The sequence below is a fragment of the Oryctolagus cuniculus genome, chromosome 11 (genome assembly GCF_051225735.1).
Source record: "Oryctolagus cuniculus isolate XC-2025 breed Fujian yellow rabbit chromosome 11, ASM5122573v1, whole genome shotgun sequence".
Classification (NCBI taxonomy): domain Eukaryota; kingdom Metazoa; phylum Chordata; class Mammalia; order Lagomorpha; family Leporidae; genus Oryctolagus; species Oryctolagus cuniculus.
The window spans coordinates 35040617-35065190 of NC_142877.1; the positions used below are offsets into that span (position 1 = coordinate 35040617).

The 24574-nt window shown below is 41.5% G+C and overlaps 2 long non-coding RNA genes across 8 annotated transcripts in view; one reads left to right on the forward strand and one right to left on the reverse strand.

Moving 5' to 3' along the window:
• The window catches only part of LOC103348253 (uncharacterized), a 173236-nt gene extending 162906 nt beyond the window's left edge, over positions 1-10330 (reverse strand). For 5 of the 6 annotated variants that reach the window (XR_016215928.1, XR_016215927.1, XR_016215925.1 and 2 more), the window contains exons 1-2: positions 9730-10330; positions 4857-4976 (exon numbers count right to left, since the gene is read on the reverse strand). This is a non-coding gene — a long non-coding RNA (uncharacterized LOC103348253). Of the gene's footprint in view, positions 1-4856; positions 4977-9003; positions 9116-9729 lie in introns of all 6 variants that reach the window. The other variant, XR_016215926.1, reaches the window with a different exon arrangement.
• A 206-nt stretch (positions 10331-10536) lies between these two features.
• Positions 10537-24182, forward strand: LOC149123409 (uncharacterized). 2 transcript variants are annotated; one of them, XR_016215930.1, is made up of 4 exons: positions 10537-10962; positions 20852-20987; positions 22073-22140; positions 23651-24182. It is a non-coding gene; the product is annotated as an uncharacterized LOC149123409 (long non-coding RNA). The 2 variants fall into 2 exon arrangements; XR_016215929.1 differs by having other exon boundaries at positions 10539-10962; positions 23794-24169.
• Positions 24183-24574: the final 392 nt, after the last annotated feature.

Genomic DNA, 24574 nt, shown 5'->3' on the forward strand with positions numbered 1-24574 from the left:
ACTTCATCCTGGCCCAGCCCTGGTTGTTATAAGGCATTTGGGAAGTGAACCAGTATATGGAAGGTATCTCTCTCTCCCTTTCCCCATTTTAAGGAAATGAAAATATTAAATATTTTTAAAATACATTTCAAACTAAACTAAGTTAATCATACGAACCATTTATTTACTTTTAGTATCACCAGTGATTACCACAAATTTTGACCCATAGTGTCGCTCCCCCTCTTCGTGGAGGAACGACACAAGACCCTGCGCTGTTCTTTCGTCTGCTCGGCCCTCCCCGGGTTTGCTGCTGGTTCTTCCCGGGTTGGCTACTATCCCTTCCACCTCCGTGGAAGGGCAGTTCCCCCTGGCCACATTCCCCACTTCCGCAGGGGAGCGGCACACCACCGGCCGGCTTTCTTGGGGGCTGCACAGGTGTTCCTTCAGCTAGATGTTCCCCTTAGATGTTCCCCATAGATGTTTCCGGTGAATGCCGTCTCTCTCCTCCTTTATAGTCCTCCTCTGCCAATCCCAACTCGGCTGCCCACACGCCGAGTACGCTGCTCTCCTCCAATCAGGAGCAAGTCCTACAGTTTATTAGCTGAACTGGAGGCAGCTGTGCGGAAGCTGTTTACTTCTCTCCCAGCGCCATATTGTTGGAGAGCAGATGCATAGAATAAGTCCTAATTCCAGTAACTCAGTCCAGTCCGGGCTGCTCCCCACAGATCCCCCTTTCTTTTTATTTTTTGGCGTTGATACGCGCCTGTCTTCGGTGTCCCGCGGCACACACTCTGCTCTACTTGCTAGAGTTGCCACAGGCTCTTACAAGTCCTATCAATCAGGCAAACCGAATCCGGGTCCTCTCTTCGCCATGTTGTGAGGAGGTTTTTAGGCGCTGATGCGTGCCTGTGTTCGGTGACCTGCGGCTCACACTCTGGTCGAGCCGCTTGCTGGCGCTTACCGCCTTAATCAGGCAGACCGAATCCAAGCCTTCTAATTGCCATGTTGAGGGGAGGCCTTTCTATTTCTCTATTTCTCTATCTCCGGGCATTCCTACTTCTCCCATTTTACTTCCATCTTCCAGCATTCCTATTTCTCTCATCTTACTTCTAAACTTCTGTTTCTCTTATCCCCGCAGCTTCCCGCTGCCCACCCCGCGGCTACTTCTCGGCGGCTTCCCGGCTGAGCCGCTTCAGCCCGCGCCTCTCTCATCTGCGCAGCTCGGCTTTGCGCGGCTTGGCTTCGCGCGCTCCGCGGTCTCCACGCCCTTCGCGTCTGCACCACGGCCTCGCGCCAGCCCCGCGTTCCCTATGTACTTGAGCCCCGCACACTCTGTCTGCGCGCGGCAGCCTCCGCGAGTCACACAGCGTAGCTTACTTGTCCGCCACTAGCATTCAATCTAAGTTCCCTGGGCTAGCCTGGCGAATTCAACCCAGCTCACGTTTCCGCCCCACGATCTGGCTTCCCGTCCTTTGCTCCCCGGGCTAATCAGACGGACCCCAATCTGGCTTACGTTTCAGCTTCTGGTTTCAACTTTTCGCCCCCTATTCCCGGGCTAACTTGAGAACCCCAAAGTGGCTTTCGTGTCCGCCTTGGCCTGCCCCCCGCGGCTTCAATTTCCCTAACATTTTTCTCTACCCGGTATGTTTCCCTAAGTTTTCTTCCAACAATATTCCTCCCTCATTTCTCCTGGCCTCTCCCCACAGTCCGCGTCCGAGTCTGTTTGTTCTAGCTTTCACTTTCGCTTTCGACCTTAGAGATTTCTCCCAGCTTCCCCCCGTAGTCCGTATCTGAGTCTATGCCTAGGCTTTCAATAGCTTCTTCCGGCACCTTTTTCGTCCGGCTTTTCCCTAGGCTGTTTGCTAGTCTCTCTCTCCGATATTTTCCCAGTTCTTCCCGTTTCTTCCCTCCTAAGTTTGCTATCCGACCTAGGTTTCCTAATCCGAGTCATTTCTTCCCTCCTAAGTTTCCTATCCGAGTCACGGCACCATTATGTCGCTCCCCCTCTTCGTGGAGGAACGACACAGGACCCTGCGCTGTTCTTTCGTCTGCTCGGCCCTCCCTGGGTTTGCTGCTGGTTCTTCCCGGGTTGGCTACTATCCCTTCCACCTCCGTGGAAGGGCGGTTCCCCTGGCCACATTCCCCACTTCCGCAGGGGAGCGGCACACCGCCGGCTGGCTTTCTCGGGGGGCTGCACAGGTGTTCCTTCAGCTAGATGTTCCCCTTAGATGTTCCCCATAGATGTTCCCGGTGCATGTCGTCTCTCTCCTCCTTTATAGTCCTCCTCCGCCAATCCCAACTCGGCTGCCCACATGCCGAGTACGCTGCTCTCCTCCAATCAGGAGCAAGTCCTACAGTTTATTAGCTGAACTGGAGGCAGCTGTGCGGAAGCTGTTTACTTCTCTCCCAGCGCCATATTGTGGGAGAGCAGATGCATAGAATAAGTCTTAATTCCAGTAACTCAGTCTAGTCCGGTTTGCTCCCCACACATAGTAGGCACTTAGGGAATATTATTTAAACAAGTGAATGCAATACAGTTCTTCCAATAATTCTTTTTTTTTTTTTTTGACAGTCAGAGTGGACAGTGAGAGAGAGAGACAGAGAGAAAGGTCTTCCTTTGCCGTTGGTTCACCCTCCAATGGCCGCCGCGGCCGGCGCGCTGCAGCCGGAGCACCGCGCTGATCCGATGGCAGGAGCCAGGAGCCAGGTGCTTTTCCTGGTCTCCCATGGGGTGCAGGGCCCAAGCACCTGGGCCATCCTCCACTGCACTCCCTGGCCACAGCAAAGAGCTGGCCTGGAAGAGGGGCAACCGGGACAGAATCCGGCACCCCAACCAGGACTAGAACCCGGTGTGCCGGCGCCGCTAGGCGGAGGATTAGCCTGAGCCGCGGCGCCGGCCAGTTCTTCCAATAATTCTATCAAGTAGGTTTTTATCACCACAGTTTTACAAATAAGAAATTTGTGTGCAGTTATTATTGGTATCTTTCATGATCAAAGCAGATAGAAGTTATGGCAGCATGAGAATACTTCCAAAAGTTCATGGAAAATGGAATTAAAACACGAATTAATTTGGGTATAAAAACAAATTGAAATCCATGTAGTTGTCTGAAAAATCACATTTTCTGTGAACTTTTTGAGGACCCCTTGTATGCATAGATTTCAATTTTTTTGCACTAAAATAAAGTTATCTTTTAATTCCATTTCACACAAACTTTTTGAAGCACACCTTGACCGGGCCAATTAGTTTGAGAAGGGATGGGGAACAGAACGCTGTGTCTCTTAGGGGAGTGGGGGTGGGGCTTAGTTCTTCAATCCCTCACTTCTAGTGACTTGAAAACCAGAAACTGCAATTTTTTTTTTTTTTTTTGACAGGCAGAGTGGACAGTGAGAGAGAGAGACAGAGAGAAAGGTCTTCCTTTGCCGTTGGTTCACCCTCCAATGGCCGCCGCGGCCGGCGCGCTGCGGCCCGCGCACCGCGCTGATCCGATGGCAGGAGCCAGGAGCCAGGTGCTTTTCCTGGTCTCCCATGGGGTGCAGGGCCCAAGCACCTGGGCCATCCTCCACTGCACTCCCTGGCCACAGCAGAGGGCTGGCCTGGAAGAGGGGCAACCGGGACAGAATCCGGCGCCCCGACCGGGACTAGAACCCGGTGTGCCGGCGCCGCTAGGCGGAGGATTAGCCTAGTGAGCCGCGGCGCCGGCCCAGAAACTGCAATTTTAAAGAGGGATTGTTGCAAAAGCTGTGACAAATAAAGTGTCCCAACTCAAATAAGCTGTTTCCCACCTTTGAACTGATGCCACCGCTCTGGAGTCACATCCCCAAACAACTGAATGCAGATGCAAGATGAAGGAGACAATTATACCATCTCCTCACATCCTCCCACTTCACAGAGAGGAAAATGTTTCCCAGAAGCCTCCAATGATTTTGGGTTATATTTTCCTGGCCAGAATTCGGACCCACTCCCATTACAAGAGAAATCATTTGCAAAGGAGACAAGACAGCCATGTCTGGTCTGCATTCATCACTATTTATCATGACCTGGGCTAGGCTCATTGCCACCGAAATGTATCAAGGTTCTGATATCTATAAAGGAGGGAAGAATGGCTATTGATCACACAAGCAACAGCATCTGCCACAGCAATTCAATTACCCTCTGTTCTTTTTCTTCCACTGTACCCTAGAAAGTATGGATGCTATGGGTTAGATCAATGGGTTAAGATAGTTATCATTCAATCTGATGACATTGAATCTCAGCAAAGTTGCACTATACTCTTCTCAGTAAATAATGAATACGTATGTTGTATCCAAAGAATTTTAACATCTTACCTCCTGACAATGGAGTTATAGCATATAAAAAGACCAAACAATATAATAATGTACTAACCTGATAATAAATCTAAAATTGTCCTGATAAAGAAATACAGCCATGTTACAAATTTTGTACTTTACCGACAACCTAAACAGGCTAATATCAAAATAAATCAATTTTGTCTACACTCCAGTGCTCCTTTCCCCATAAAAACAAATTTCATTTTCTAAAAATTCAATCTACATGTTTCTGTTTTGCTGGCAGTCCCATGACAGTCACCAGAAACTATATATAGATTAACAGAAGCAAAGTTCGTCTTATAGAGCTGGCCTTTAACTAAGAGCTCCAAAAACTGGCTGTGTGACATTAGGCAAATATTTCATTTCTTCTTCTGTAAAATGGAAGAATTAAATAGACTGAGAGCTTTCTAACTTATAAAATTCTATGATTACATCTGATGTTCAAATTGAAGCCAGTGGAGCAATACATTAGTAAGGATAATTGATGCCAACAGCTGTAACAGCCTTCAAATTATAGCAGCTTAACATAATAAAAGTTTATTTCTCACATAACCATCCAGTTGGATTCATGAAGTGTTCTTGGGGTCTTTTCTCCAAGCTGTGTTTCAAGGATCCAGCCGCATTCATCTTGCAATGTTAACATCCTCTCCACCTGACCTGCATAGCTCCTGTAAGAGAAAAAAAGAAATGTGAAGAAAAAAACAGGAGTATGGGAGGCAGGTAAATTGGACCAGATATGTTGCCCAATATCTCATTATATGGCCTCTGCCTAAATAAAAGCAAGGCTGGGTAATGTGGCTTATGAGACCATAAAAAGACAACAGGATCAGTGAGGGTTGAGCCAATCTTTGCCACTAACATTTTTGGAAACATTTCCTTTTGAATTCAAAGTAATGTGGAGGATGTGAGTTTCATGCTGAATATTCCCATTGTGTCACTCCCTTTCCTGTGTTTCCAAGCATCTTTTACCACTACTACTACTGTTTTATCAAGCATTGACTATTTATGACTATCTCCCACTGTTGGCTAGGTGCTACCTGAAAGAGGAGACCTGTGCCAGTTATTTCTATCCCAGCAGGGTTTAGCATGGTAGCTGGCACATATTACATTTAAGAAGGATTGGAGGGGTCAGTGCTGTGGCTCAGCAGGTTAACGCCCTGGCCTGAAGTGCCAGCATCCCATATGGGCACCAGTTCGTGACCTGGCTGCTCCACTTCCAATCCAGCTTTCTGCTATAGTCTGGGAAAGCAGTGGGAGATGGGCTCCTGCACCTGCATGGGAGACCTGGAAGAAGCTCCTGGCTCCTGGCTTTGGATCTGCACAGTTCCAGTCATTGCAGCCAGCTAGGGACTGAACCATTGGATGGAAGACCTCTCTCCCTCTCTCTCTCTCTCTCTGCCTCTCCTCTCTCTGTGTAACTCTGACTTTCAAATAAATAAATAAATAAATTTTAAATAAAGAGGAAGAAAAAGGATTGGAGATCCTGGACAAATTGTAAAATAAAGGAACATTTTTCAAGTGCTTTGTGTCCTAGTATGTCCAGTGTCTACTCCCAAATACCTAGGTTGGGTGAGAGTTGACTTCTAAGGAGAGCCTTTGAATTGTGTATGTATAATTAAGGAGGGGAGGGAGAAACTGTGTTTAATATTTTGGAAAAATCTGAGGAAGCACAATTGTCACCTTACAGAATGATGAGGAGGGTTTCCTGCATGCAAAGAGGTGGGGGAGGTAGAAAACTGGCAACCTTGATCCCCAGCAGTGATGGGGAATGAGGATAGTGGGAATAACTACAGGACATTTGTATATTTGTCAATATCAGATCTTTTGTAGCACAAAATGGTAAGGTCTCTCTTTGATCCCCCTCAGGTCATGTTCCTGAGTCAATGGGATTACTGGGAGGGGCATCAGGATCACCAAACTGACAAAATAATTCTGCGCCAGCACTGTTTTTGTCCTCCATCCCACCCCAGCACCACCACCCAATATAGCCTAATCCAGAATCCACTCCGAAAGAAGTGATTCTGCAGTGGTTGTAATACCAAGATATTCCTACCCCAGAATTAGGAAACATCTCCACAGCTGTCTCAGGTTCTAGCAAGCAGACGAGGGATGCACATGTGAGTTTTGCTTATTTCAAGCTAATGATGCAGTTTATTTTTTTAAAAATGTATCTTAAGAAGCAGAGAGACAGACATGCATGCAGACAAAAAGAGCTTCCTTCCACTGGTTCACTCTCCAAGTGCCTGTAATGATTGGGGCTGGACCAGGCCAAAGTCAGGACCCAGTTCAGATCTCCCATATGGATGGCAGGAGCCCAATTAGTTAAACCAACACCTGCTACCTCTTAGGGTCTACATTGCAGGAAGCTTGCATCAGGAGCTAGAGCCAGGACCACATCCAGGCATTCCAATGTGGGCTGCAGGTATCTTAAGTCGTGTCTTAACCACCAGGCCAGGCACCTGGCTTGGGGATATATTTTAATTTTTGTTAAAAAAAAATTAACAATAGGAAATATTTACTGAAAGCCAACTCTTAGAATTGTGCTTTTCAATACAGTAGCCACTAGACATATGTGGCTATTTAGATTTAAATTTAATCTAGTCAAAATTAAACAAAATTTAAAGTGAAATTCCTTAGTCACACTAATCATAAGTCCAGTGCTGAATGGCCACATGAGGTTAGTGGCTATCTTCTTGGACAATGCAGCCATAGAATATTTTCTATCATCACAGAAAGTTATACTGGATAAGGCTGTTCTAGAAATTGTTTCCATGAAGTTAGTGTGTCCAGCCTTCCAGGTCAAGTTATCTCTACCTTACTTGGTAGAAAATAGGATACACTTTAAGGAAATGAAAGCAGGGCCTGTATTTTGCTGAAATTCTGACATATGCATACAGTTTCTTAATATGAATTTTGTATATTTGAAGGGTCAGTTTATCTTGGAAAGCTAAATTTTATATTTCTAATATGAACAAGAGTTTAACTTCTCAGAGCTCAGTGATCATTATAGGTTAAAGGTTTTAAGAGCTAAAGCAAATAACCCTTGACAAGAATTTAAGCACTTAAGGCAATGACAGAAGCAAGAAAGAATAAAGAAGGTTGCCTATTTTCCCCAGGTATGTATCATTTTAAAGAAAAAAATTCTATGATACCATATGCAAAGCACGGAGATTCCTTGTGTAAGCACACCTTCTAAGATCTGAGTGTTAATAAACTATGGTATCATTTCTTTCTGAGGAAAGAAGTCCACCAGAGAGGAAATTGAATTGGATCTTGGTCAGTTTCATCATTGATCCAGGAGAGACAAAGACTATCTGACTTCAGGGAGTTGACCTGTGCAAGTTACTAGAGCTGCTTATAAAACCCCTGGCTGGCTCTAGTAGAAGACTCTACTTCCCATCACCTAAAATTAAAAAAGAAAGAATGATGTATGTTGCTTTCAGTGGAAGCACTCAGGACTTGTGTTTGTCTAACTCCTCTATTTTCCCTATATTGGCCATCATAGAATTCCAGCTGAAGTCTTCATCAGAATTCCATTAGTGAGTATGATGGAGAAAAGCTGTGTTAATCTGCATTGGATAGTTATGGAGTAGAACAAACATTTGCTCTGTTGTGTCACCGTGAACATGAGATATTTGTTATTGTAATATAATTTAGCATACTCTGGTCAACACATTACCCAAATCTAGGTCACAGATGGGGACAATGGGATCTGTCTTTTGTTTCTTACAAGTAGAAAAGTTATATGTGTAAATGGGTCAAAAATTAGATAGAAGTGAGGGAGTGAATTTGACAAGGGTATTTCTAAGTCTGATTTCTTAAAGACAGCAAACCTAGGAAGTAGAATGGCTCATCCATCATCCATGTAGTCATAAATGACATGTGAAAGTTTATTTAAACTTTGCTGTGAGCTTGAAACTTTTTCCTGCCTTACTGCTTAAAAATATGAAGTGAATATGGCAAAAGTGTTTAAAAAATGTTAAATCTTAAAGTTAAAAATTAAATTTGAAAAGGAAAAAAATTATTTCCTAGACACTAAAAATAAAATACTCCTTAGATATTCCTAACATGCTTTTTCTAAAGAGCCTTAAGGATTTCATTCCTATCTTTCTAGATATACTGCAAAGAAATTTTTTTCTTTAAGAACAAATAAACCATAGAGATCAACAACCAACTTGCTGAGTCACTTGTCTCTCTTTTGAATTTTAACTACAGGGATCTGAAGGCAGCCTATGCTAGAGAGAGAGAGAAACACAGACGGGGAAACAGAAAAAAAAAAGGCAAAAAGATTGAAAGAAAGATTTAGAGATGGAGAGAGAACTAGAAAAACTGATTTTAGGAAGAATATATATATTTAAGTCAAATGGAAAAAGCAAAAATAGTATATGAAAGGTTTGGTTGAAATATCTTCATACTATTTAGTAGGAGTCTTCAATAAAAATATTTTAGTAAAATCTGTAATGTGGTTAAGGTTTGAATTGAGGTTTAATCGTAGAAAGAGCAAGGAAATTAGACTAAAAAACCTAAATTTGGATTTTTGGTTTTGTTTTTTTTTTTAATCCTAGGGCTTCTACTACTAATCTGATTTAGATAAAATCACCTCACTTTTCTGCATGGTTTTCTTGCCTATGAAATGGGAGTAGAAGACCTTAACACACAAATTCATAGGAAAGAGAATGCTATGAAATACTTTACAGGAACTGGAAAAGGACCTGAAACCAGGCAGGGAGCAGCACCAAGTCCCGTGTTTCCTCTTTCTCATGCCATAACTTCTTCTACCGAGAGTTTCCTTCTCCATGAAAACCACCTGTGGAAGGGTAAGCCGCAGTTCTAAGCCTGCCATTTGTTGGAAAACTGGGTCAAATTTCACCTTCCTTATTCTATTAAATCTTCTCGATAACCCTATGTGACTTTATTCCCAAAATTTTAGTAAGGTTAAAAAAATGCCCCAAGGAGGGGCCGGTGCTATGGTGCAGCAGGTTAAAGCCCTGGCCTGAAGCACCGGTATCCCATATGGGCACCAGTTCTAGTCCCGGCTGCTCCTCTTCCAATCCAACTCTGCTATGGCCTGGGAAAGCAGTAGAAGATGGCCCAAGTCCTTGGGCCCCTACACCCACGTGGGAGACCCGGATGAAGCTCCTGGCTCCTGGCTTTGGATCAGCACAGCTCCTGCTGTTGCGGCCATCTGGGGAGTGAACCAGCAGATGGAAAACCTTTCTCTCTGTCTCTACCTCTCTCTGTAACTCTGTCATTCAAATAAGTAAAATAATAAATAAATCCTTTTAACAATTGATAAAAGAAAAACTGTAAGAAAAAGATAAAGAAAGGCATTTTTAAAAAGTGCCCCAAGGAAAGCAGTGGAAAATGGTACAGGTGCTTGGGCCCCTATACCTACAGGGGAGGCCAGGAAGAAGCTCTTACCTCTTGGCTTCGGATCGGCTCAGCTCCAGAAGTTGGGGAGTAAACCAGAGAACGGAAGTCCTTTCTCTCTGTCTCTCCCTCTCTCTGTAACTCTACCTCTCAAATAAATAAATAAATAAAATGCCCCAAGTTCACACAGTCTGTTAGTAACCTATTGCCACAATAATGCAGTATTGCAAGCCTTCCCCAGATGTGATAGATCACTACAACCACCATCTAGTGCGACTTAGTGACCTAGAGGTCCACCTGGCTGTTCTGCTGTGCACTAGTCTCAACCGGGATCCCTCATGAAACTGCAGTTGTCTGGACTTGGGCAAACAAATTTAATCTATGACCAAGGAGCAGGAAGTGAGCTGCAGGAAGTGGAGTAGCCTCAGACTCTTTTATTCAATAAAAGCTGATTTGGACCAACTATCTAAATCCCTAGAACTGTATTCCAAGAATATCCTTTGGTCCAATGCCTTATGCCCATGTAGTCCTGGCATAGATAAATGTGCAAATCCATGATTCTGAAAGAAAGACTGGCTCCCATCTCCATGTTACCCCTGGGAGAAGTGACTGATGGCAAGACAGAGCCTTCTAAGGATACACACGCAGTCAGGGCACACAGATGCTTCCAATTCTCCACCAGTTCCAGGGAAGAGCAGTTAGGACGCCCAATTCACTGCAGCTGAGGATTATTGAGGCTGATGCTTCAGCATCATATCATAGCAGACTGTGTCTCATGAACCAGCAACATCAGCATCACCTGGGAGTTTGTCAGAAATGTAGATTTCTTGGGCTCCTACCCAGCCCTACTAAATCAGAATCCAAGAAACACTGCTGTAGCAACAATAGTACCTCTAGAAAAGCATTTGTAGCCAGGTTTACTGTATTAATGAGCAAGCCCTTCAAGCTGCAGCCCTTTGCTGAGCCTCTAAGCTACCACCCACACCCTTGATGTCTCCAGTTTTTCAAACGGCTTCCCTCTCTGGACGGGCATCCATTATTTGCTTGCTCAGCATAGGGTTCCTTCTTGTTTATCTCAACCTGCCTTTTCACCACCACCACCCACTCCCAGCCCATGTGATTTGGGTAGGACTTAAGGTTATAGGAATGTAGATGTCTCACCAATGGAAAAAAGTAGCCATGGAATTTACCGGAAATTTTGGAGAAGCAGCAAGTTCTCTGCCACCATTGATCACAACTGGCTGAGTAGATCTGAGAACAAGCTCAACACAGAGATGATGAGAGGTATGTTTCTGACCACTCGAATCCAGCTTTCCTTCAAACTCTGAACTCAAACCCAGACTTTTCACTTATATAAGCCACAGTCCCTTTTATGCCCAAGTTACTCCAGTCTGGATATTTATAACCTATAAGCAAAGTAGTCCTGCTCTGCAAAGTTGCTCCATTTTCCAAATTTGCTGACCACATCCAAGTTTTTGGCTCATCTGCTAATCCCTGTTCTACTCCTACCACATGTTATTAGTCATTTTCCCAACTTCCAGATTCCAAAATCTTTGTTTTATATTTGCTCTTTTGGTCACAAGTCTATGGGGATTTCATGAAATAATATGGGCTGTTTCAGATATGAGCATATAGACACTGTATAGATAATATTGGGGACAGACATAACTCTTCAAGGTGCCTACAATGGGCCTGAAGCACCACATTTCGTGTGCTACACCCAAACTGTAGGCCAGCAGGTTCAGCATCACCTGAGAGTTCGAACAGCCTCACTCCAGGCCAGCTGAAAAAATCTGCAGCTTAACAAGATCCCCAGGGGGGTGGTGATATAGATAGATAGATAGATAGATAGATAGATAGATATGTTTGTGAAGTTCTGCTCTAAAAAACATATCATGTTGTAGGAAAAGCTGGCCCTGTGGTTCCTCTCTGCCTCAGTTTCTACACTTTTTTTTTTTTTTTGACAGGCAAAGTTAGACAGTGAGAGAGAGAGACAGAGAGAAAGGTCTTCCTTCCGTTGGTTCACCCCACAAATGGGCGCTATGGCTGGCGCCCTGCACTGGTCCAAAGCCAGGAGCCAGGTGCTTCTCCTGGTCTCCCATGCGGGTGCAGGGCCCAAGCACTTGGGCCATCCTCCACTGCCTTCCTGGGCCACAGCAGAGAGCTGGACTGGAAGAGGAGCAACCGGGACTAGAATCCAGCGCCCCAACCGGGACTAGAACCCGGTGTGCCGGCGCCGCAGGCAGAGGCTTCGCCTGGTGAGCCGCAGTGCTGGCCAGTTTTTTACACTTGTGAAGTGAGAAGATGAGGCTATTTCAAAGACTTACTTGAGCCCAGACTGTCTAAGACACTCACATTGTCAGGTTCCCAGCTTAAATTGGTTATGGCAACCTAGCATACAAATTATAATAAAAATAATGGGCAGACAAAAAAAAAAAGATGCTTCCATCAATCAGAAGAAAATGGGTTGACCCCTGTGTGTGGTGTGAAATCCAATTAAAAACAATGATTTAAGAAATTACGAGGCCGGCACTGTGGCAGGTTAAGCCTCCACCTGTGGAGACAGCATCCCATATGGGTGCCAGTTTAAGTCTCGGCTGCTCCACTTCTGATCCAGCTCTCTGCTGTGGCCTGGGAAAGCAGTAGAAGATGGCCCAAGTCCTTGGGCCCCTGCACCCACATGGGAGACCCAGAAGAAGCTCCTGGCTCCTAGTTCTGGATCAGCCCGGCTCCTGCCATTGCAGCCATCTGGGGAGTGAACCAACAGATGGAAGACCTCTCTCTCTGCCTCTTCCTCTTCCTCTGTAACTCTGCCTTTAAAATAAATAAATCTTTAAAAAATGAAAAAAGTAAGTCCAGAAAGGTTGAATAGTTTTCAAAAAGTCACACAGCAGAGCTGAGGAGATACAAGAGAGCAGAGGGTAACGTTGAACACTAGTACTCTGGAGCTAGCAGTCTAGATCCTAGCATTTATTACCTCAGTGTCCTTGAGCAAAATACTGAACTGTTCTGTGCCTCAGAGCACTCAACTATTCACTTGGTATTATAATGGTACAAACATTATGAAGTTGCATGGGATTAAATCTGTAAAGTATTTTTTTAAAAAGATTTATTATTTTGGGTACCAGCGCTGTGGCATAGTAGGCTAAGCCTCTGCCTGCAGCTCTGGCATCCCATATGGGCACCAATTTGTGTTCTGGCTGCTCCTCTTCCAATCCAGCTCTCTGCTTATGGCCTGGGAAAGCAGTGGAAGATGGCCCAGGTGCTTGAGCCCCTTTACCCATGTGGGAGACCTTAAAGAAGCTCCTGGCTTTGGATTGGCCCAGCTCCAGCCATTAAAGCCATTGGGGAGTGAACCAGTAGATGAAAGATCTCTCTCTGTGTCTTTCCCTCTCTCTGTCCATAACTCTGCCTCTCAAATAAATGAATAAAATATTTTTAAAAAGATGTATTTTATTTGAGAGGCAGAGTTACAGGAGAGAAAGGGAGAGAGAGAGAGAGAGAGAGAGAGAGAGAGAGAGACATCTTCCATCTGCTAGTTCACTCCTCAAATGGCCACAACAGCCGGGGCTGGGCCAGGCTGAAACCAGGAGCCTAGAACTATACCTGGGTCTCCCACATGGGCTCAGGAGCCAAAGCACTTATGGTATTCTTCCCTGCCATACGGGTTGCTGCCATTGCAGGCAAGGGACTAATCCACTATGCCACAGTGCTGGCCCCAAATCTATAAAGTATTTAGAACTATGCTGGCAACATATGGCTTTGTTACATGTGTTTGTTAAATAAAATAAATCCTGACTCCCTATGCAAAGTGTTTTCCACAGTACCCTGGTGCTCTCTTCTAATCAGCTTACAGGTTTGTTTGTTTTTTAAGATTTCTTATTGAAAAAGTATTAAAAAAAGTGACTGGGAGAGAAATGAGAGAGAGAGAGAGACATTCACTGGTTTACTCTCTAAATGCCCACAAAAACCAAGTCCAGGCCAGTCTGAAGCCAGGATCCAGAATCTCCATCTTGGTCTCCCACACAGATGGCAGGGGCTCAAGTACTTAAGCCATCTTCCACTGCCTTCCCAGGGGCATGAACAGGAAGTCGGTTTGGAAAACAGATAGCCAGGACTTGAATTGGCACTACAGTATGGGATGCTGACATTGCAAGCAGTGACTTAACCCACTGCACCACAACACTGGCCCCTACAGCTATTCTTTAGAAAGGGAAACAGAAGAGAAGGTGATAGAGAAGAGCAATTTGGAGATGCTGATTGTAAAGTTTAAAGGAATGTAGCAGCAAGCTATGGAATAATAGCACCCAGCAGACAAGAAAAAGGTAAACAGATTCTGCCCCAGATCCCTTAGAAAGAATGAAATTTAGCCAACACCTAGTTGTCAACCTACTGAAACTACTTTGTATCTCTGATCTTGGAAGCAGTGAGAATAGGTTTCTGTTGTTTTAGGCCACTAAGTTTGTAGTAATTTGTTCCAGCAGCAGTAGAAAATTGATACTCTGTCCATGGGATTCTGTTTTGCAGCTGATATTCAGAACCACAGGCCTACTGATGTGCAACTGGGAGTGGAAGGTCAATGTGAAATTTACATAAAAATGAAAACCACTGTTAGCTATCCTCCCTACTAAGCAGCTTTCATTTTTAAATTGAATTTAGAGAGGTGAGTCAAAGTGTGGGAGGCAATAGGAAATTATGATGTCAAGGCTTAGCAGAGAAATGGCCAGAAAAGTGACCCTTCAGTGAACAGAGGGGCCTGGAGACCTTGAAAAACCATGGGACTTCTGACAAGACTGGAGAAGAGGCAGATGAGTTGTTTGTCAAATTCATGAAAGCTTTGAGTTTGGCCAGATGTTGGAGCAGGGGTTAAGGCCAGAAGTTCGGTGGGAAAGGTGAGAAAGATACAAGATTGTCAAAGTCTGAATCAGAAGTCTTGGCTGAGGAACTACAGAGAAAGAATTTTTCTGAGGATCATAAGTAAGATGAGAGGGCAGTCTGTGGGGGAGTGAACCCTGGAAGAACAATGACTGCAAGAAATGGAACAGAAAAGCAGCGACAATTACATTAGAAGGGCATACATAGATTACAGGGGAATAGAAATATTTCCATTACAGATGTACACACTAATCATTATCATTTTTTAAGATTTTATTTTATTTTAAATATAATTGAATGATTTTTATTATCTTCCCATAGTTGTGTAATAATTACTACTCTCTAATTCCAGAACATTTTAATCACCCCAAAAGGGAATCACATACCCATTAGCAGTCACTTCCCCTTCACACTCCTTCCCTTGCTTTCTGACAATCACTACTCTGGTTTCATCTCTATGTTTTTGCCTGTACTGGGCATTTCATATAAATGTAAGGAGATAATATGTGGCCTTTTGTATCTGGCTTATTTCACAAACTTAGTATAATTGTTTAAGGTTCTTCTATGTCATAGCATGTACCAGTACTTCATTCTTTCACATCAACAAATAATACCACATTGTATAGATGTGCCACACTTTGTTTATATATTTGTCAATTAATTGTCAATTTTTGGCTATTAGCATAATTCTGCTATGAACATTTGTGTACAGTTGTTTTTGTGGATATACGCTTCCAATTTTCTTGAGCATATGACTACAGAACTCAAACTACTGATACATATGTTTCAGTTTTTAAAGGACTGCGAAAATATTTTTCAAAGTGTCAATGTCATCTTACATTCTTACTAACAATAGATGAATGCTTCATTTTCTCCATATCTTTGCCAACATCTGCTATTTTCTATCTTTTGGATCACAGATATCCTGGGAATGTGAAGTAGTATCTCATTGTGCTTTTGATCTGCATTTTCTTTTTTTTAAATTAAAAAAAAATTTTTTTTTAATTTTTGACAGGCAGAGTGGACAGTGAGAGAGAGAGAGAAAGAAAGATCTTCCTTTTGCCATTGGTTCACCCTCCAATGGCCGCCACGGCCGGTGCGCTATGGCCTGCATATCGCACTGATCCGAATCCAGGAGCCAGGTGCTTCTCCTGGTCTCCCATGGGGTGCAGGGCCCAAACACTTGGGCCATCCTCCACTGCACTCCCGGGCCACAGCAGAGAGCTGGCCTGGAAGAGGGGCAACAGGGACAGAATCCGGCGCCCCGACCGGGACTAGAACCTGGTGTGCTGGCGCCACAAGGCGGAGGATTAGCCTAGTGAGCCACGGCGCCGGCCGATCTGCATTTTCTTAATAGCTACTAATGTCAAGGATATTTTCATGTGTTTTGTGTCCATTTGTATATCTTTTGAAAATTTCTGTTCTTTTAATTTGGATTTCCTTTGTATTATTATAAAGTTGTAGGTATTCTTTATATGTATTGGATACCTATCATATATCTGATAGATATATAACTTGCAAATAGATCATCCTTTTCATTTTATCTTTCCATTTTCTTGATGATGTCTTAAGAAACACATTTGATTATTTTGAAGAAGTTTAATCTCTCTCTTCTCCCCCTTCTCTTTTTGTCACCTGTGTTTTGTTGTTGTATCTAAAAAACCATTGCCAAATCCAAAGTCAGGAAGATCTCAGACATATTTTTATTGCTTGAGCTCCTATATTTAAGTCTTTGGTCCTTTTTTGAGTGAGTTTTTGTAGATGATATAAGGAGAGACTAATCTCATTATTTATTCTACATATGAATATCCAGTTTTCCCAGTATTATTTGTTAAAACAATTTACCTTTCTCCTTTGAGTATTTTTAGCATCTTTATCAAAAATTATTTGACCTTAATTGTGAGAGTTTATTTATGAGATTTCTATTCTTTTCCATTGGTCTGTCTTTATGCCAGCTGTACATTTGCTTGATTAGATAGCTTTGCTCTAAGTTTTGAAGTCAGGAAGTCTGAAACCTCCCATTTCTTTTCTTTTAAAGATTGCTTTGGCTATTCAGGATCCCTTGAAATGCTACATGAATTTAATAAGGAGGATTTATTTTTCTATTTCTGCAAAAAACACCAGTAGAATTTTGATGAGAATTGCATTGGGCCTGTAGGTTCCTTGGGTGATTTCATTTTTGTAGATAATTTGAAGAAAGGGACCAACTTCATTATTTTATATATGAGTATCAAGTTCTTTTATTGTTGAAAATACTGTTTTTATCAGGCCGGCGCCGCGGCTCACTAGGCTAATCCTCCGCCTAGCGGCGCCGGCACACCGGGTTCTAGTCCCGGTTGGGGCACCGGATTCTGTCCCGGTTGCCCCTCTTCCAGGCCAGCCCTCTGCTGTGGCCAGGGAGTGCAGTGGAGGATGGCCCAGGTGCTTGGGCCCTGCACCCCATGGGAGACCAGGAAAAGCACCTGGCTCCTGGCTCCTGCCATCGGATCAGCGCGGTGCGCCGGCCGCAGCGCGCCGGCCGCGGCGGCCATTGGAGGGTGAACCAACGGCAAAGGAAGACCTTTCTCTCTGTCTCTCTCTCTCACTGTCCACTCTGCCTGTCAAAAAAAAAAAAAAAAAATACTGTTTTTATCACATTGTTCTGTTGGCATCCTTGTCAAAAATAATTAATTATAAACATAAGGGTTTATTTCTAGACATTTAATTTGGTTCAATTGATCTATTTTTGTGCCAATATCATAAGATCTTTATTTATCTGGGTATTAAGTTTTGAAATGGGACAATGTGATTGCTTTGTTCTTTTTCAAGATATTTTTGGCTATTCTGGATCTCTTGCTTTTTCATATGAAGTTCACAGTCATACTATCAATTTTCCCAAAAACAGAACTAAAGTTTTGATAGAGATTGCATTAATCTAAAAATCAATTTGGGTAAATTTCTTTCTTAATATTAAGGTTTCCAATCCATAAACATGGTATATTTCCATTTATGTAGATAATTTAAGTGATGGTTTATAGTTTTTGTTATACAAGTCTTATACTTTTTTATCAAATTTGTTCCTAAATATATTTCTTTTTGGTACCTTCTAAATGAAATCATTTCCTTTTTTAAAAAAAAAAAATTATTTATTTATTTGAAAGGCAGAGTTGGAGAACAAGAGAGAAAGAGAGAGAGAGATCTTCATCAACTAGTTCACACCCCAGATGGCCACAGCAACCAAAGCACTTGGGCCATCTTCTTTCTGCTGCTTTCCCAGGCATATTAGCAGAGAGCTGGATCAGAAGTGGAGCAACTATATTCCTAAACATAAATGTACTTATGAAATTTGTGTTCCTTAAAAAATAAATTAAAAAAAAAAGTGGAGCAGCCCAGACTCAAACTGACTCCATATGGGATGCTGGTATCCCAGGTGGTGGTTTTACCCATTGTGCCACAACACCAGCCCCCAATGCTGTTGTTTTCTTAACTTCATTTTTTTGATAGTCATGACTAGTGTGTATCCCGGAAAACTGCTTAAGTTGTTTATTATTTCTAATTGTGTGTGTAAGTGTGTAGTGTATATCTTAGGGTTTTCTATATCCAAACTCATGTCATTTACAAATATACATAGTTTTAATTTTCTTTTATATATGGATGACATTATTTTTTATTACCTAACTAGAACCTCCGGTATAATATTGAATAACAGTGGTGACAGTGAACTTCCTTGTCTTGTTCTTGATCTGTAGAGAAAAACTTTCAGTAATTTTGCATTAAGCATGATATTAGCTGTATGTTTTTCATAGATAGCCCTTATCAAGTTGAGAAATTTTTCTTCTATTCCTAGTTTGTTGATTGCTTTTATAATGAAAGGGTGTCCTTTATTCTCTAAGTATAATATATTGATTTATTATTGTTTGTTGAACCAAACTTGCATTCCTGGAACAAATCTAACTTTCTCATCATTTATAATAATTTCATATGTTGCTAAAATTTTGGTTTTATAATACTTTGTTAATAATATTTTGTTTCTATATTCATAATACATATTTATACGTAGTTTTTTTTTGCGATATCTTTGGTGTTGGTATTAGTGTTATACTGACCTCATAAAATGAGTTGGGAAGTCACATCTCTTCTACTTTATTGGAAGACCTTAGAAATATTACTGTTAATTCTTTTTAATAAGTATGGCAGAATTCACCAGTGATACTACTGTAGAGTTGGAAATAGGGATATGGGAATATGGTACGTTAAATACCACAGAGTTTTTTTTAATCAAGTTTCAATTATTTTTCTTGAATAAATGCTCCTCAGATTGTTGCAAGCCTTTGATTAATTTCTCAAGCTCTAAGAAGTTTTGTTGATGTTCTTCTGGCTTTTGAAGAGGAATAAGTTTGCAAAGATCCCTATTCTACCATTCCAGATGTGACTCTCCCATTTAAATTTTATTGTTTAAATATTGGCTCCAACAGATCTTCTGTCCTGATTTCAGCTCTCACATCTTATTTTTCAATTTCAGTCTCAGTCTCTTTTGCATTGTCCAGAAAAACTAAGGGGTTCAAAGTACACTTCAAGGAATCCAAGATGTTTCCTACCATAAAAGCTTATGTCATTTTGATAAATTGAATAAGAAAGTTTTCAGAACTGCCAAGGCTTTATGGAATAGCACAATGAAGCAGGACATTGTAGCCCACCCAGATTGTGAGGACCTGTGTAAGAGCATCTTGAATCAATGTTCTTATGTCCATTCTTTTAAACAAGAGTAACACGTTTACATAAAAACAGTAATAAAATTTTAAAAATAAAATCTTGCACCTTAGTCTTTATGATTCACATAAGCAACCATCTTTAAATATTTCAATTGTAAATTCTTCTTGGTGGTCTACAACCTTAATTTTAAGCAATATACTTATATTTCTTGATGTATCAGCTTTAAATAATATATGTTAACTGATCTTTGTGAGAGATGAAAGTGTTATCTAATGGCTCTTTCTCCTTTTTAAAATATTTATTTATTTATTTATGTGAAAGGCAGAAAGAGAGAGAGAGAGGAGAGAGAGAAAGATCTTCCTTCTGCTAGTTTGCTCCCCAAGTGGCTGCAAAGGCAGAAGCTGGTCCAGACCCAAGCCAGGAGCCAGGAATACCATCCTGGTCTCCAACATTAGTGGGGTCCCAAGTACTTGGGCTATTTTCTACTGCCTTCCCAGGTGCAATGGCAGGGAGCTGGGTATGAATCAGAGCAGCCTGAGCTTATATGGGATGATGGCAGCAGGTCAGGCAGCAGCTTAGCTTACTGTATCACAATACTGGCCCCTCTTTCTCCTTTATTACAATTACCAAACTTTGCTACTTCTATTATTATTGGATGCTACTTTTTGTTTTCTGTTGGCTAACTTTATGTATATACTGATAAATAAAAATACAGGATGACTAAAATTTATTTTTAGTTTTATCAACTTTACACCAATTACCTTAACCATTTACCATATGAAATGAGTGCTTCTATGTTAGGTAAAACTTCTCAACCTTATCCTCTGAGCCATCTTTCTTTACCTCCCGTATTCTGCCAATCCTATCACCACTCTTGTCTGTTAGGCCTCATAACATTAGGTCCTGTTTGGTAAACATAATTAAGTCTTTCATTGTTGGCCTGCAACTTGGATTTTAAATGTTGAATATCAATAAATAGTATTTTATTATGATTATGTAAATATTATTTACTGCAGAACCAGGCAGAATGGAGACTGTTTAAAGAAGAAATATCACTTTGGCGCCGAATCTTCTCACAACGAAAATAAACAAAGAAGAAAAATACAAATGGGAGATCTTTCCCTAAATTTCATTTAAAAATTGCTTAAAACTGTGTTATAACATGGTTGACTTCATATTAGAAGGAAAACATTTATATATATTTTGTGTTTCCTATTGTGTATAGAAGTATTTTATTTTGATTGCTCATAGATAATATCTCTGCCTTCATCAGCCTTCAATTAGCCACCTTTTAAATTATACTATTATCTAATTAACATGGATTTATTTCTGAACCTGCTTTCTAGCTCTGACTTCAGTAAAGAAATTTTACATTGGCTGTGATATTTCCCAAATCTCTATGCTTCCTGCTTTTGTGGATTCCTTTGTGAGTTGTTGTATTATTAGAGTACAATATTCAGAAAGTATTTTTATTTGCAAAAAAAATGCATGAGAGGTAAGCTTCCTGAGTCCATGCACATCTAGAAATGTCCTTATTTTGTCCTTCAATCTTTATTAGTATTTTGGTTTCATAGAGACTTACAGGCTAATGTTTGTTTTCTTCCAGTATTGCAATACTTTTTTCTTTGACCTCTAACATCTGGATTTGCTGATGCTGATTCATTTAATGTTGATATTACCCTTATTCTTTTGCATGCTGCCATCTCTTTCTTCGCTATGGGAGCTTGTAAGATTTTCTCCAGGTAAAGCAGGAAATTGTACAGAGAAAAGCATAATCATTGTGTGATATTAATTTATCAGTGAACAATATTTACCTAGTCATATTAGTGACTGACTGCTTAACAAAAAGTTGTACTATTGACAGGATAAGGGAAAGAAAGGGAGGTGATACAACAGAGTTTGACTACCATCTGCCCTAACAGGAAGTCAACTGATAGTGTATTTTCCAATTCTGGAATGAGCAATGTCTGCACATTATTTAGAAACAAAGGATATACCTGACAGAAAAGCAAATATCATTGAAAATGATTGCTTCTTGGAAATAGGATATAGATGCAGATATAAGTAGGAGAAGTGTACTATGAAGAAAAAGAGTGTGGGGTAAAAAAAATAAAGAATGATAGTGAGTTGGAGGTTAGTAATTTTAGCTGATTTGGGTTGTTAGAGAAAGCTTCTTTTAAAAAGTGGCATTTAAAAAGTCTCACGAAACTGAGACGTAAGAAAATTTTGGAAACAGTATTTCCAGTAAAAGCAAGTGTAGTGGTCCTGAGTTGAAGATGTGCTTGGTTGGTCAATGAAAAGGAAAAAAGGAAAAAGGCCAATGTAACTGGAATGAAAAGAGGGGGAAGGGAGGGAGAGAGATGTGAAACAAGTTTGGAGAGGTAACCAGGAACAAGATCTTGTGTGATAAGTGAAGAACTTCAGATGTGATAGAAGCCACTGAAAGTTTTTAAGAAAGGATGATATGATCAGATTGGTCTTTTAAAAGTATCCTCATGGCCACTATGTTGAAAAAGAGAGGCAAGGAGAAAAAATAGGAGGCTACTATAATAGCCCAAGTAAGAAATGACAGTGACTTAAACCAAGGTGTTATCTGTGGAAATGGTGACAAATAGTTAGATTTGAAAAATACTCTGAAAGTATTTTATGGATTAGAAGTGCATATGAAAGAGATCAATTAAATAAGATTTTTATCAGGAATTGGGGGAATGTATTTCCCATTTTCAAATATGGGGAAGAGGGTGAAAGGAGCCTCTTGGAGTTAAAAATATTCATTATACTTTGTATATGCATTAGAAGTCCACATTTGCTTTGTATTTAAGTGCAGGTGTTGAGCAGAGCATTTGTATATATGAACCAGACTTCAGGAGTGCAGTAAGGACTAAATATGTTGTTGTGAGTATATCAACACATTTTCCCCACATAGATACCACTCAAGGTCTTGGAATTGGATATAATTACTTAAAAATGGGTATAGAGTGAGGAGAAAAGCACTCACTTGAGCCCTCAAAGTTAGGAAGATGAAGCATAGCCAACAACAGACACTGCTGAGTGTTAGTTTGGGAAATGGGACACCTGTGGAGATTGTTAATTAGGAACCTAAGAGAAGTTGATTCTTATAGAAAGGAAAGAATCAACTTATATATGAGAGGACTTCAAAACATTTGTGGGAAATGAAATATGAAAAAAGTAACTGTGCATGAATTTAAAAACACTTTGCACCAAAATAAAACTATCTTTTGATTCTGTTTTACATTAAACTTTTGACATATCCTAATATTTTCAATTTAAGGTGGCTTTGAACATCCAAATCAAAATGTCCAGTAAAAAGTTAAAAAAGGAGTTCATGAGTTAGAAATAGTATGAAATTAGCAGTGATAAATATAAAATAATTAAATTTATTAAATGTATTCATTTATTTATTAGAGAGAGAGAGGGAGGGAGAGATATCGACAGAGAAAGCTCCTGTACTCTGGTTCACTACTCGAATGCCAACAGCCAGGACTAAGGTGACTGAAGTGTAGAACTGGGAATCCAATCCAGGTCTTCCACAAGAGTGGCACAAACCCAATTACTTGAACTATCATCTATGCCTACCAGGATATGCATTAGCAGGAAGTTGAGTCAGAAGCCTGAGGCAAGGATCAAACCCAGGCACTTCAATACGGAATGCAAGCATCTTAACAGCTAGACCACATACCCACTTCAAGAATCAGATACTTTGAAGACAGTATATGAAGGAAGGAGTGGGATATTGAGTGTTAATGATGTACCAAAGTCAGTACATAAGTCTGGAAGACCAATCAAAATTTTGGAAGACCTAATAAAGAATTTGGAATATTAAGTTTTCAGTGCCTTTTTCAACTCCACTACTAACTAGTTTCATGGTACAAAATCTTCATCTATCAATTGGGAATGAAAATAATGTTAGTATCATATACATTCCAGAAAATTGTTGCAAGAATAAAATGTAGGGGCTGGTGCTGTGGCGCAGTAGGTTAATCCTCTGCCTGTGGCGCTGGCATCCCATATGGGTGCCGATTTGAGTCCCAGCTGCTCCTCTTCCAATCCAGCTCTCTGCTATGACCTGGGAAAGCAGGAGAAGATGGCCCAAGTGCTTGGGCCCCTGCACCCACATGGGAGACCAGGAAGAAGAGCCTGGCTCCTGGCTTCGGATCAGCATAGCTCTGGCAGTTGCGGCCATTTGGGGAGTGAACCAGCGGAAGGAAGACTTCTCTCTCTGTCTCTCCTCTCATTGTCTGTAACTCTACCTCTCAAATAAATAAATAAAAAATCTTTAAGAAAAAAAAGAATAAAATGTGGTCATATGTATGACAGTGCTTTGCAACATATACAAAGCTATTCAAATGTGAACTGTTCATTATTTTTCTTCTGTTTGGCCTAGAGTCCAGAGCTTTCATGATGGAGAGTCAGGACAGGTTCCATGGACATACGGAGCTCTCAGGGGGGCTTGTGAGAGACTCAGGGAAATGTCTAACTTAACCTGCTGAGCACCACAATGTTTCTGCTTTAACCCATCTGCTGTAGAAAAAGTGAAGCCAACAAAGAGGAGCGAGACAGAGGTGAAGGCATCTGATAAAAAGAGCTTTAAGAGGAGCCGGCTCTGTGGTGTAGCAGGTAAAGCCTCCGCCTGCAGTACCGGCACCCCATATGGGTGCCGGTTTTAGACCCGGCTGCTCCACTTCCAATCCAGCTCTCTACTATGGCCTGGGAAAGCAATAGAAGATGGCCCAAGTCCTTGGGCCCCTACACCCATGTGCGACACCTAGAAGAAGCTCCAAGCTCCTGGCTTTGGATTGGCACAGTTCCAGCCATTATAGCCAATTGAGGAATGAACCAGCAGATGGAGGACCTCTCTCTCTCTCTCTCTCTCTCTCTCTCTCTCCCTCCTTCTCTCTGTGTGTAACTCTGACTTTCAAATAAATAAAATCTTGGGGTTAAAAAAATAACAAGCTTTAAGAAAAGGAAAGAGTGGGTTCAGAGAGTCACGTGATTCCAGAAGTCAAAGATGAAAAGTCCATTGGACATGGACCAAGGTATCATTGATAAAATTTGTAGAGATATTGTGAGCTGGCTGAACTGCAGGTGTTCCCTCCAGTATCAACACTATGGCACCAGATATCCTTGTTCATTTTTAGGCATATCCTGAATGATTCATGTCAACCCATCTTAACTTGATGCTCCTCCCCAGAGTTCCTAGCCCTTGTTTAAGACCTCATATCATCCCACTCAAAACCATCGGCCCCCATTGTTATGCTATAACCTCTGGTTGACCCTCTCAGCTATATTTTGAGCACATGTTGTACCC